The 12,673-nt window shown below is 42.6% G+C and overlaps 1 long non-coding RNA gene across 1 annotated transcript in view; it reads left to right on the forward strand.

Moving 5' to 3' along the window:
* LOC134304286 (uncharacterized) overlaps nucleotides 1-12,673 on the forward strand; it is a 41,683-nt gene that overhangs the window by 11,773 nt on the left and 17,237 nt on the right. The window lies entirely within an intron of this gene.

Genomic DNA, 12,673 nt, shown 5'->3' on the forward strand with positions numbered 1-12,673 from the left:
GGTGTAATAAGAAACGTGATACCTTGTTAGATAGTGATTCACCACGAGTGTTACCCGCTTTTCTAGCACCGTTCACCACCCGCCCGTTCCCGGAGGCCCAAATTCCCGCCGCTCTGTTTTTCCAGTCTCTTCTCGATCAGCTGACTGACGCACACAGACCGGTTCGTCCCGGCGCGACATCTGCTTCCTGCTAGCCCCCGAAACGACCGTTTAATTACCGTCCCGATCGATACCATTAGCGCTAATTCATTAATCATGATCCTGCCCTTCAAAGACGGATGAACACCGCTCACACTTCCTGTTACTCGTCCAGGTTCGACCTGACGTACGGCGGGGCGGGTCACTCAGTACCCGGTTCGGCTCCCTTCACGGCAGGGGTGTCCAGACGTTTCTCGTTGGGGCCACTGACTCTGTGCAATAAAGTAAATAATAAATAATAACCCTACTCGATTAGTATAAACGGCACGTCCTTTTGATTTAAATGATTACGTTTTTTTTACAGTCCGTCGTTAAAGCAACAGTTTTCGTGGTAATATGATTAATAAAGCCACATGAACTCAGGAGTGCTTCGGAAAACCGTCGGCACTTAACACAGTCCACTCGTTCAATGCAACTCGAAAGCTGAAAGGTCAACACGCCTCTGTCCCAACTTTTCTGCGCTCGTGGGATAGCGTATCCTCCTCGCGTCTTTTGTTTGAGTCTTTATTGATTACTGATCGTATTGGCTGGCCGTGCGGTCCGGTTTAACCTCGTTACCCTTTATGTCCTCGCTGTAAATTACACACGTCAGTTTACCGTTACGGTCATGTACAGGATGACCTCTGACCGCTTGTTCTCTATTCACCAATACACACGTTAATCACTCGTATCGGGTAACCTGAGTTCAACTCTCAGCTCTGTTACCGGCAGGTTGGGCAGCTACATTGATGCTGGGTGGACCACACGGGCTCGCGTACGCTTCAGAAAACCATCGTCCCTCGTCACAGTCCGCCGCTGCATTGAGAAATGCAACTCGAGAGCTAAAAGGTAAACACGCTTCTGTCCCAACTTTTTTGGAGCATGTTGCAGACGTCAAATTCTAAATGTGTTTCTATTTACAAACTACAATAAAGTTTCTACTTTTGTCTTTTAAATAAAGATTTAAGATAATTAGCGAATTGCAGGTTTAGTCCCAAAGTTTCTGGAATTGAGGTTTGTAAATATTCTACAGACCCACAATTCTATACATTTAGTCACTAATATTATTACACACATTATATAATTTCTAGTGGATTCAACTCTGAGACAAAAACAGTGTCGATTTAGAGCCAGATAAAGGTACCGAGATCTAAAATAAGACTAAACGTTATTCAGGTCCTTTAATTATTTTTCTTTAATAAATGCGCTAGTGCATGAATCAGTCAGAATCAGACTGAATCTCTCAGATCTGAGACACTGGAATAACAGAGTACAGACGTGAGCGAGCGAGTGAGTGAGTGAGTGGAAGTGAAGGCCTGTAGACGTCCTTCATGTCTGGGCGTGATGAAGCCGTGGACCCGTTTACAGGAGCCCTGGGAAACGTAACAGACCAGTGATTAATTAGCTTTCAACCTTAATGAGCGTCTCCTAAGTGAAAGGCGGCGTCTGAGAGGGGCCGGTGGCCGAGCGTACGGCTCATCAGTCGCTTTTACGGCGTCTCTGTGACCGCTGCAGCTTCCTAACAGCGCTGATTTGGCCCCGAGCCATCGAGGAGGGTTCGACGAGCCTCTGTAATCGATGCACGTCGCGGCCGGGAGGAAAAGTCCGAGCGGAGTGTGTGTAAAGGCTAATTACACCTCATCGTCCCCCGAGAACACAATCCAATTCCTCCGCTCTTCATCAGGACGCTTATCAATACCGCTGCTTCTGAAATATGGTGAAAAGGTTTTATAGAGAAACCAATACGAGGCAGGGACGGTGTGTTTTTATTGATTAGGAGCAGCGGAGAGGAGGAGGGTGGATAATAAGAGGACTCAAACGTCTGTCTGGTGTTAGACATTAAATACAACAATTACCATTTAATTTATTTTTATTATTATTATTAACACTAGTAGTATGATTTATTATTATTATTATTATTTTTAATATTGGTAGTAAGATTTATAATAATACTATTAGGATGTATTACTATTTATTATTATTTTTTATTTTATAATTTTGTATGATATTTTATTGTTATTATCAATATTAATGTTTATGATTTATTATTATTATTATTATTAGGTTTAATTAATATTATTATTATTAATATTTCCATAAGTACTAAGATTTATTATTATTGTAATTATTATTATTAGGATTTATTTTGTATGATATTTTAATATTATTATAATTGTTAATATATAGGATTTATTATTTTTATTATTAATATTATTAATGTAAGTTGTAATATTTATTGTTTTTTTATTTTTAGTATTTAATTTTGTATGATTTTATTATTATGATTACTAATATTTAAGATTTATTATTATTATTCATATTATTAGGATTAAATTTTGTATGATATTTTATTAATATTATGATTATTAATTTATTATTATTATTATTATTATTTATTATTATTATTAATTATTAATATTAGCAGTAAGATTTTTTATTATTATTATTATTATTATTACTATTATTTAATAATATTGGTAGGATTATTATTATTATTAATATTAGTATGATTTATTATTAATATTATTATTATTATTATTAATGTTATTAATATTATTTATTAATATTAGTAGGATTTATTAGTAATATTATATTATTATTATTATTAATGTTATTATTATTATTAATGTTATTGTTATTATTATTATTTATCATTAATATTATTAATTTTAGTAGTATGATTTATTATTAGGAAGTTGTTGTAGCTAAGCAGATCACACAGACGTCACTTTGGCCAACAAGCTCATGGTCGGGTGTCCAGATACTTTTGGTATTATGGTGTTACTTCATTAGAAGTTCTTTATCTTTATCTCCTGGTACTTTGAGTGTTCGGGCTTCTCCTCGGTTCTCGGGTTTTTCCTCAGCGTTGTGGACTGTAGTGGGTGAACTGGGTGGAGGTTGTGATTTAGACCAGCTGTAGTTATGTGTGCTGATGATGTTGATTTATCACGTTAAAGGTCAGATGTCGCTCCATACGTCCCAGCTCCTGCTGAACTGTTGTTCTGGACTCGATTGTTGTTCTATTTACGATTGTTGGGTGAATATTAAATAAATAAGATTTGAACCAGGGTGAGAGAGGCTGAGCGCCGGACGCTAACCCCCCTACCCCCCCCCCCCCCCCCCGCGGATCCTCTCAGGTGTTTTACTCTGATAATAGTCGATTGTTTATTATGGTGCGGCTGAACTGACAGCGTGATCGCTGCGTCTCTCTAATCTTCCTTTAAACACTCGGATTTGATCGACTGCCACCGAAGCCGCTCTTTACGTCCCGCACCTACACCGCTACTGACGCCAACGTGATGCCAGTGGCATGATACGACTTTACGTACCGCAGCGTCTGAAACAGCTCGCTCTCAAATCTCAGACGTTTAGGAAAAACAGACGCGTTCGATTTCATACAATGATTCCATGTGGCCAAAAGTATTGGGACGCCTCTTCTCAGTCCCACTCGGCAGCTCTGGGATGAACTGGAACATCGACTGTGGCTTTCTTGGGCACAAATTCCCACACTCAGATCTACTTTGTGAGATTTTGTTCTGTTTTACTTTCCTGCTGTTGCTCGTCATGATTTAGAGTTTTTTTCTCTTCTAAAAGTAATTTAAGGTGAGCGGCGCAATAACAAACACAGATTGATTGACTCGGCACGTCGAGGGGCCAGGAGTCGCGACGAAGCCTTCACTCGCTGCATTTAAATGCTAATCACTCCGCTGCCAGTCCTCACTAAAGCAAAAATAAAGAGACGCCGGCCTGTAGCGCTAACACCAGCGCCACAAGAGCACGGAGAATTAAACCCAGCGCTGGAGGATCTTCACGCGGTCCTGATTTGATAATCCAGTCTCGAGTCCAAGTCAAGAGTCTCTGGGCTAGAGTCCGAGTCAAGTCATGAGTCTTTAGGCTGGAGTTTACGTTAAGTTAAGAGTCTTTATGCTAAAGTCGAAGTCAAGTCATGAGTCTTTAAGTTTTAGTATAATTGAACGCATGAGTCTTTATGCTAGAATTTAAGTCGAGTAACAAGTCTAGGCTAGAGTCCAAGTCATGAGTGTTCAGGCTATAGAGTCCAAATTAAGTTGTGAGTCTTTAGGCTATAGTATAATTGAATTCATGAGTCTTTAAGCTATAGAATCCAGGTCCAGTCACGAGTCTTTAGGCTTTAGAGACCAAATCAATAATGAGTCTTTAGGCTAGACTCAAAGTTAAGTCATGCTAACACGGTGATGAGAAAGAAAATACTGTAAACTGACTTTGGAGTGAAACTAACTAGTGCCGTCGTGCCATCAGCCAGTGCAGAGTGGGAATTGGCGATGACTAAACTGGGATTTCACTGATTTTGGCATCTTTGTTTTGTGACTGGAACTGAAAGACGATTCTGTGTCCAAACCACCGCAGGCTGAAGCTCGCTTGACTACTTTCTTGGAGGTTTTAATTAATGGCTTCTCATCAGACTTTGGAGTGTGTCTGTGTGTGGGAATTTGTGCCCATTCAGTCAGATGATGGCAGCATGGGCGCTGATTGATCAGTCGATGTTCCAGTTTCTTAGTTTTTAAACTGAGCTTTTTCTTCGTGTCTTTGTAGAGCTCGAAGGTCCTTCCCTAAACTGTTGCTGAAGGTTGCAAGCATGTCATTTCCTTTATATGATTAATTTATTACAGCTGTTGGTAACTGTTGTGGCTGAAACACGTGAATTTAAGAATCAGGAGGGGTGTCCCAGTACTGAGTGTGTGTGTGTGTGTGTGTGTGTGTGTGTGTGTTGAGTGGTTCATGTTGGCGTGCTGTGAACAGTAGTGGGTAAATCACCCAGTTGCAGGTGGGCATTGTTACCAGCGTTGATTTGCTGAAGCTCTCACACAAAGGTGAAGAACGAGGGCGAGAAATTTTACCAGCATGAACAGGAACATCAAACACGCACACGCATACACACACACACACACACACACACACACTATAATAAATAAAACAAACCTGTGATGTGTTCATTCTCTTCAATCTGACGTCTGATTCTCCTCTTCATGATGCACCGTACGTTTACAGTCAGAGCTCACTCTGTCCAACAAGCTTATGCTCAGGTGTCCAGATACTTTTGGTATTATCATGTGTTACTCCATGAGAAGTTAGATTTTTATCTCCTGGTACTTTGAGTGTTCGGGCTTCTCCTCGGTTCTCGGGTTTTTTCCTCAGTGTTGTGGACTGTAGTGGGTGAACTGGGTGGAGGTTGTGATTTAGACCAGCTGTAGTTATGTGTGCTGATGATGTTGATTTATCACGTTAAAGGTCAGACGTCGCTCCATACGTCCCAGCTCCTGCTGAACTGTTGTTCTGGACTCGTTATTGTTATTGTTGGGTGAATATTAAATAAATAAGATTTGAACCAGGGTGAGAGAGGCTGAGGCTCTTCATGATGCGCCGTACGTTTACGGTCAGAGACAGATCTGGACTGCAGGCAGGCCGCTCAAGCACACACACTCTTGTGTCTGTGAAGAAACATCTGCTGACCCCGATGGTGTACGAGGAGGGTAGATTCTCCTGACACGCCCTCCCTCCGACATGACCCCTTCTTATTCGCCCGTACTTCAGAGGTTGGTCACACGCTGATCTCCACGTTACTCCACTTCTGGACAGGCGCCTTGGCTACTAACCAGGCTCCTTACACAGCCCCAAAGACCCCGGCCACTTTTTAGTCACGTCTTTTCCCACCCAGCAGACTAGTGGAGCGTTTTGTCTGCTGCAGGCACTAGGTGGCGCCCAGCCGATCGATAGCACAGCTGAGATTCGAACTTGGAGAGATCAGAACCCCAGTGCTGGTGCATTTCAGCTTGTGTGTACTGAATGTGAATTACAGTCGGTAGTGCAGGACTCTCCGTACGCCATACGGCTCTCTGTGAGCCGCCGCACACCCGAGCTCCAGCGCCGCCTACAGTCGAGACGGGGTACTGTGGCAGCATGAACCCCACACCTAAAGTACTGCTGATCCGCTGCCGCTCCGTGTATTTATAAATATTGAAACTCAGCAGCTCAGCGGAACACGAGCGACCCGCGGAACACGAGCGGAGAAGCAAATCAGCGCATCGATTTAGTGACTAAACGCAGAATAAATCACCAGACTGCAGGAGAAACGCAGCACGTTTACATAATACATGCACCGTGGGGCCAAAAGTATGTGGACAGCACTCGTAATTACTGACTTCTGGTTGTTTCCACACTTCAGGCTAATATTTTGGTTGGACGATTATTATTGGTGGACGATGTATTTTAAGCCTTCGGTTTAACTCCGGGTGAGTCTAGTTTACTGTTAGTATGAAGTGGGAACGTTTAGGAGCGACAACAGCTCAGCCGAAAAGCTAGACCAGCTCAAAGCAGCAGGTAGAAATCATCTGAGCTTCTCAACTTCCTCTTGACTCTAGTATACAAATTATTGACACACAAGGTATTTAATGCCTTCGCCTTTGTGCCAACGGTTTAGGGAAGTCTCCTTCCTGCTCCGGTTTGACTCTGCCCCTGTGCACAAAGCTACATGACGAGTTAATGAGTAACTTAAGCGCTGACCTGATGCTACTGATCAGTTGTGGTCCAAATCTGCTAGTCCAGCATCAAATCCAGACCTCAGAGATGCTCCTACTGGACCTGATGGGCACAAATTCCTACAGACACACTTGATGTGGAATGTGGAAAGCCTTCCCAGAATGAAGCGGTGGCCAAAACCACAACACTAGAGTCACGCCTGTGGTTTTGTAGCAGGTTGTCCAACAAGCTTGTGAATACTGTATGTGTCCACATACTTTTGGCAGTATTACTAGTCTAGCTTAGATTAGCATAGCCTAGGAAGGCTTTTTCGTCTTCCAGCAAGCTCCGTAAAGACGTATTGTTTGTACAAATAAGCTCATGCTCAGGTGTCCACATACTTTTGAGCAGATAATCTGCACGTCATCAGTCTTTACATGAATAAAAATCGTTAGTTTCCCACACGGCACGTATTAATATCTAATTACTAAGAGTTAATGTAGCCAGAAGTAAACGCCCCCGTGCCTTTTATTCAAAAATTACCTCACAATCAGCGGCCCGAACCTCCATCTCTGTCCGTAAACAAAGTTCCAAATGAGCGAGATCTCATCAATAAATACCTAATGAAATTTTCACTCCGTTCCTGCCTGAGCGAGCCGGCTGAGAGAGCAAGACAGAGAGAGAGAGAGACAGACAGAGAGAGAGAGAGAGAGAGACGGGCGGTAAACAAAAGGCCGAGCTGATCTGAATACAAATGGCTTCTTTTCGCTCAGATTCCTCCGTTCATCAGATCTCGGTCGCCTGAACCGTTTCAAACCTGAGAGTCGTGCTGCTTCAGCCACACCTACACTCACCTACACTCACCTACACTCACCTACACACACCTACACTCACCTACACTCACCTGCACTCCGAGCGCCCGCAGGACGAAACGGGGTCGGTCCAGAGAGCGGGTCGTACCGAGAAGCGCTTACAATTGGCCTCGATGTCCTTTGAGTTTAATTTACTGTTAGTGTAAATTGGGGATGTTAAGGAGCAATGACGGCTCAGCCGAGATGGTTCACAAGCTCACAGTGGTAGGTAGAAAGTGTCATGACTCGTTACCTGACTTGGACTCAATAGCATAAAGACTTGTGATTGATTTGTACTCTAGTCTAAAGACTCATAACATGATTTGGACATTATAGCCAAAGACTCGTGACATAAGTTGATTTTTCTGAGCAGAGAAGCTCTTGTTCTTCTAAAATCATCATAAACATGTTCAGGATGGTGCTTTACACCAGTATTCATGAGTTCACCTGATGCAGGAGCACTGAGAGTTCCTGGTACCTATTTTTGGAGGGTGGTTGTGCTTCATGAACATGTTTTTTCTGTCTGCCTCAGCCCGTCTTTATTCAGCGAGACAGTTTGGTCTGGAGGGACCAGCGGCTGTTTGTTGTCACCCAGAGATCCATTGTGGTCAGAGCGGATCAATTCCTGTCCAGATTTAGTATCGGGTGCTGTCACCATCCACAGAGAGATATCCGAAGGGTGGTCAGACATCTTCTGAGACACCTGTGAGCTGTCCTCTGAAATAAATAGAAGCCCTGTTCACACGGCCGAGCCGGCGCCCCGTGCCCGGTGGGTAATGGAGGGCAACACTGCGTTATCTCCTGCCATCACATCAGAACCGTTTGTAATGAACTAGCTTTTACTTCAGAGCTCGTGCTGGGAGGAAGACTGGTGCGTGGTGCGTGGTGCGCGGGGCATGGTGTCTCGTGACCCTAGCCGTCACAGGGGTGAGGTTGGTACACATCAGTCCCTAACCCAGAGCCTAAAATCTACTTTGTTTGATCTTCCACTGATTCTTCACCCTGACCCGAGGTTCCATGTTTCATCACCGTCGAATGGAAGTGTGTGTGTGCATATATAGAGTGGAAATACACACACACACACTATATCCACACACACACACATCCACACATCCACACACACATCCACACACACCATCATGCATCAGTTACTGTTTTACACACACACCATATCAGTTACAATCACACACACACAACACACATCACCATACATCAGTTAGTGTAACACACACAATCTACCTACACAATCTACACACACAAACACACACACATCACCATACATCAGTCAGTGTATCACACACACACAATCTACATACAAATCACCATACATCAGTGACTGTTGTACAAACACACACACAATCACACACACACACACACACTAAATCTGCGCACACAATCACACACATCACCATACAGCAGTTAGTGTAACACACACACAATCACACACACACACACAATAACTCTACACTCAGTTAGACAGAAAATGTACACACATAATCACACACACACATCACCATACATCAATCACTGTTTTACACACACACACACACACACACACAATCATACATACACACAATCTACACAAACACACACAAACATCATACAGCAGTTAGTGTAACACACACACACAATCTACACACAATCACACACACATACATAATCATATACACACATCACCATTCATCAGTCACGGTTTTACACACACACACACACACACACAGATTTCAGGCCTGTATGATGTGCTCTGTGCTCGAGCGTCCCAGAGAACCGGGTTTGTATCAAACACAAGGAACACAAAGACCCCAAAACTCAATCAGCTTTCTTGTGAAATCAGCGTGGGCCTTGTTCGCGTCCCTTCGCAGTTTGGGCTCTAATCATTCAGCCCGACTCCAAAGCTGCAGCCATGAATCAGAATCAGCGCGGCGTTCCTGGGTGCGATTCCCCCGGCCGCGCGTTCCGATCCGTCGGCGTGAAGCGGAATATTAATAACGCGGCGTGGAGGGAATGGCTAATGAGAACCTTTATAAGCTCGCCGTGCAGAATAAACACGCTTTTGTTCTCGCTATTAGATGAGTTTTCAGAGCGAGCTGCAAATAAACAAGCCGCCGTGTCTCCGGGCTCCGTCCCAAATGTAAGGAATTTATTTCTGCTGTGTGACACTATCGGCTGTTTTATTACGTGACGAGCGGCGGCCTGTGTTACACGCGGTCAGCTGTCGATCATGTGCTCGTCCAGGACGGTGAAAGACGTGTCCGGAATACGACTTTAATAAATAAACCTAATTAATTAATTCAAATATAAAAAATATGAGAGAAATTTAACCTTTAATTCAAGCCAAATATTAAAATAATGATGTCAGTAAACGATGTGTAGCAGAATCTCTTATTTCTCTGATTCAGTTCACGTATATTTCCAAAAGTATTTGGACACCTGACCGTGAGCTTAGTGACCTCTGTTTGATCTTCTCAACTAGAACAACAGTCGCTCTGTGTATGTCTGTGTATGGGAATGTTGGTGGTTGGGACAGGACGCCAATCCATCCTGGGACCTTGGCCACCCCTCCTCTCAGACACAGCAAATCCCGTCTGTATGTAGTTGCCCGGTCGGTTAATAGCACTGCTAGTAATTAGAGCCCTGGGTGCCAGCGATGTTGGGATAGTGTAATTCACCGCTGCACCACCCGAGCGCCTTTGTTTTATACATTAAAACACTTCTTAATTTTTAAGTTTTTTTTTCTAATTTACTGTCTTTTGTCCTCATTTAAATTTTTTAAAAGTCTCATTTTGAATTCTTTTTTTTATTTTCTACTTTTTTCTTAATTTTAATTTAATCTAATGTATTGTCTTTTTTTGTTTTAATTTAATTATTTTTCTATTTTAATTGTTTATTTTTGTCTTTTTTAATTTTAAATTATTTATTTCTAATTTACTGTCTTTTATTTTTATTTAATTTTATTTCAAATTTACTGTTTTTTTATTTCAATTTCAATTTCTCATTTACTCTTTTTTCTTAATTTTTATTTACATTTGTTAAATTAACTTTTTTATTTAAATTTACATTTATTTTTTGTTTACTGTATTTTTTCAATTAACTGTAAATCTTTTATTTCTGTTACTTTTGTGTATGAAACGTTCTGTATAAAAACATTTGTCCTGAGACGTGTAATCAGATGACGTGCAGCAGGTGGATTTGCAGGGTTTGTAAGAAACGCTGAGAATTCTTTACATTTATGCTCATTATTTAAAGATCTGGACGTTTCGCCCCACCCGGTCATTCTGCTGGTTTGACGATCACCGGCGCTCTCAGACGTCCGTCCCCCGCCGGCGACGCTAACAGTCCGGTCGGCTAATCTAAGTATCGAGCGTTTGTGCTGCAGAGTGAAGCAGCGTGAAGCTGAAGGTCATCTGAAGGACAATCGTTCAGCCTCGCTCGTCCTCGTCGTGTTATTGATGAAGCTCTGAACCCGACAGCAGTCGGACATGGAGATGCTTCCTGTCTGGGATTGATTCCCAGCATGAGCGCTCACACTGGGAAAACTGGGGAGGGACAAAAACATTCGGACGCCTGAGCATGTTATTAATATAGAGCGACCTCTGTGTGACCTTTACAGCCAGAACAACAGCCGATCTTCTGAGAAGTGTGTCTGTGTGTGGGAATTTGTGCCCGTTCAGTCAAAAGATGGCAGCATTTATGTGGTTGGGTGCTGATTGATCAGTCGATGTTCCGGTTCATCCCAGAGCTCTTGAGTGGTGCTGAGGTGAGGGCTCTGTGCAGGACACTGCAGTTTTGCTCATGCTGGGACAGGAAAGGACCTTCCCTAAACTGTTGCTGTGAAGTTGGAAGCGTATGATGGATTTTTTAAGACAGATATAAAATAATATAATTACTGCACATATAAAATATAAAAGGTGTAATTGAATCAGGCCTCCAGAACCAGAACCCCGGGTTTGATTTTCAGATTGTTTTGGTTAGATTTTTTCGGCAGCCCCTCAGGTACGACTGAAGGGGCGATTTTTCTCGGGCCCTCCTCTCTTCTCCTTGGCTGATCTCTGAGCGACCGGAGCCACTAGGTTGGAAAATGACATGTGAAGGGTGGGAGCGGCTCCGGGCCCCGCTCTAAACGAGGACGATTTACACTTATTTGATTGCCTTTCAATAGCTGATGGGTTTCTCTGCACGGTCCGACAGGTCGGTCAGCACCCAAACCACCAATTTTTTTTCTCATCTCTTCTCAAGCAGCCGTTTTCAATCAGAGGGGTCTGACAGAGGAGCGGCAAGACCCCCGAATACGGCGGAATAAACGCAGAGGAGCGGGGAAAATAAAAATCAGGTATCAATACTGAAACTGAAGAGCAGCTACAGAATAAATATCACATCAAATATTCACACTTACTGCAGATCAAATCATATTTAATACAACCTGGTTCTGTTTACGCTTCTGTTTACGGTTCTGCTTATGGTTCTGTTTATGGTTCTGTTTACAGTTCTGTTTACGGTTCTGTTTACGGTTCTGTTTACGGTTCTGTTTACAGTTCTGTTTACGGTTCTGTTTACAGTTCTGTTTACGGTTCTGTTTACAGTTCTGTTTACGCTTCTGCTTATGGTTCTGTTTACGCTTCTGTTTACGCTTCTGTTTACAGTTCTGTTTATGGTTCTGTTTACGGTGATGTTTACGGTTCTGTTTACGCTTCTGTTTACAGTTCTGTTTATGGTTCTGTTTATGGTTCTGTTTACAGTTCTGTTTACAGTTCTGTTTACGGTTCTGTTTACGCTTCTGTTTATGGTTCTGTTTACAGTTCTGTTTACAGTTCTGTTTACGGTTCTGTTTACGGTGATGTTTACGGTTCTGTTTACGCTTCTGTTTATGGTTCTGTTTACAGTTCTGTTTACAGTTCTGTTTACGGTTCTGTTTACGGTGATGTTTATGGTTCTGTTTACGCTTCTGTTTATGGTTCTGTTTACAGTTCTGTTTACGGTTCTGTTTACGGTGATGTTTACGGTTCTGTTTACGGTTCTGTTTACGGTTCTGTTTACGGTTCTGTTTGTAGGGTTCTGTTTGCGGTTTTGTTTATGGTTCTGTTTACGCTTCTGTTTATGGTTCTGTTTATTGTTCTGTTTATGGTTCTGTTTACAGTTCTGTTTACGGTTCT

The sequence above is a fragment of the Trichomycterus rosablanca genome, chromosome 27, assembly GCF_030014385.1.
Source record: "Trichomycterus rosablanca isolate fTriRos1 chromosome 27, fTriRos1.hap1, whole genome shotgun sequence".
NCBI lineage: Eukaryota > Metazoa > Chordata > Actinopteri > Siluriformes > Trichomycteridae > Trichomycterus > Trichomycterus rosablanca.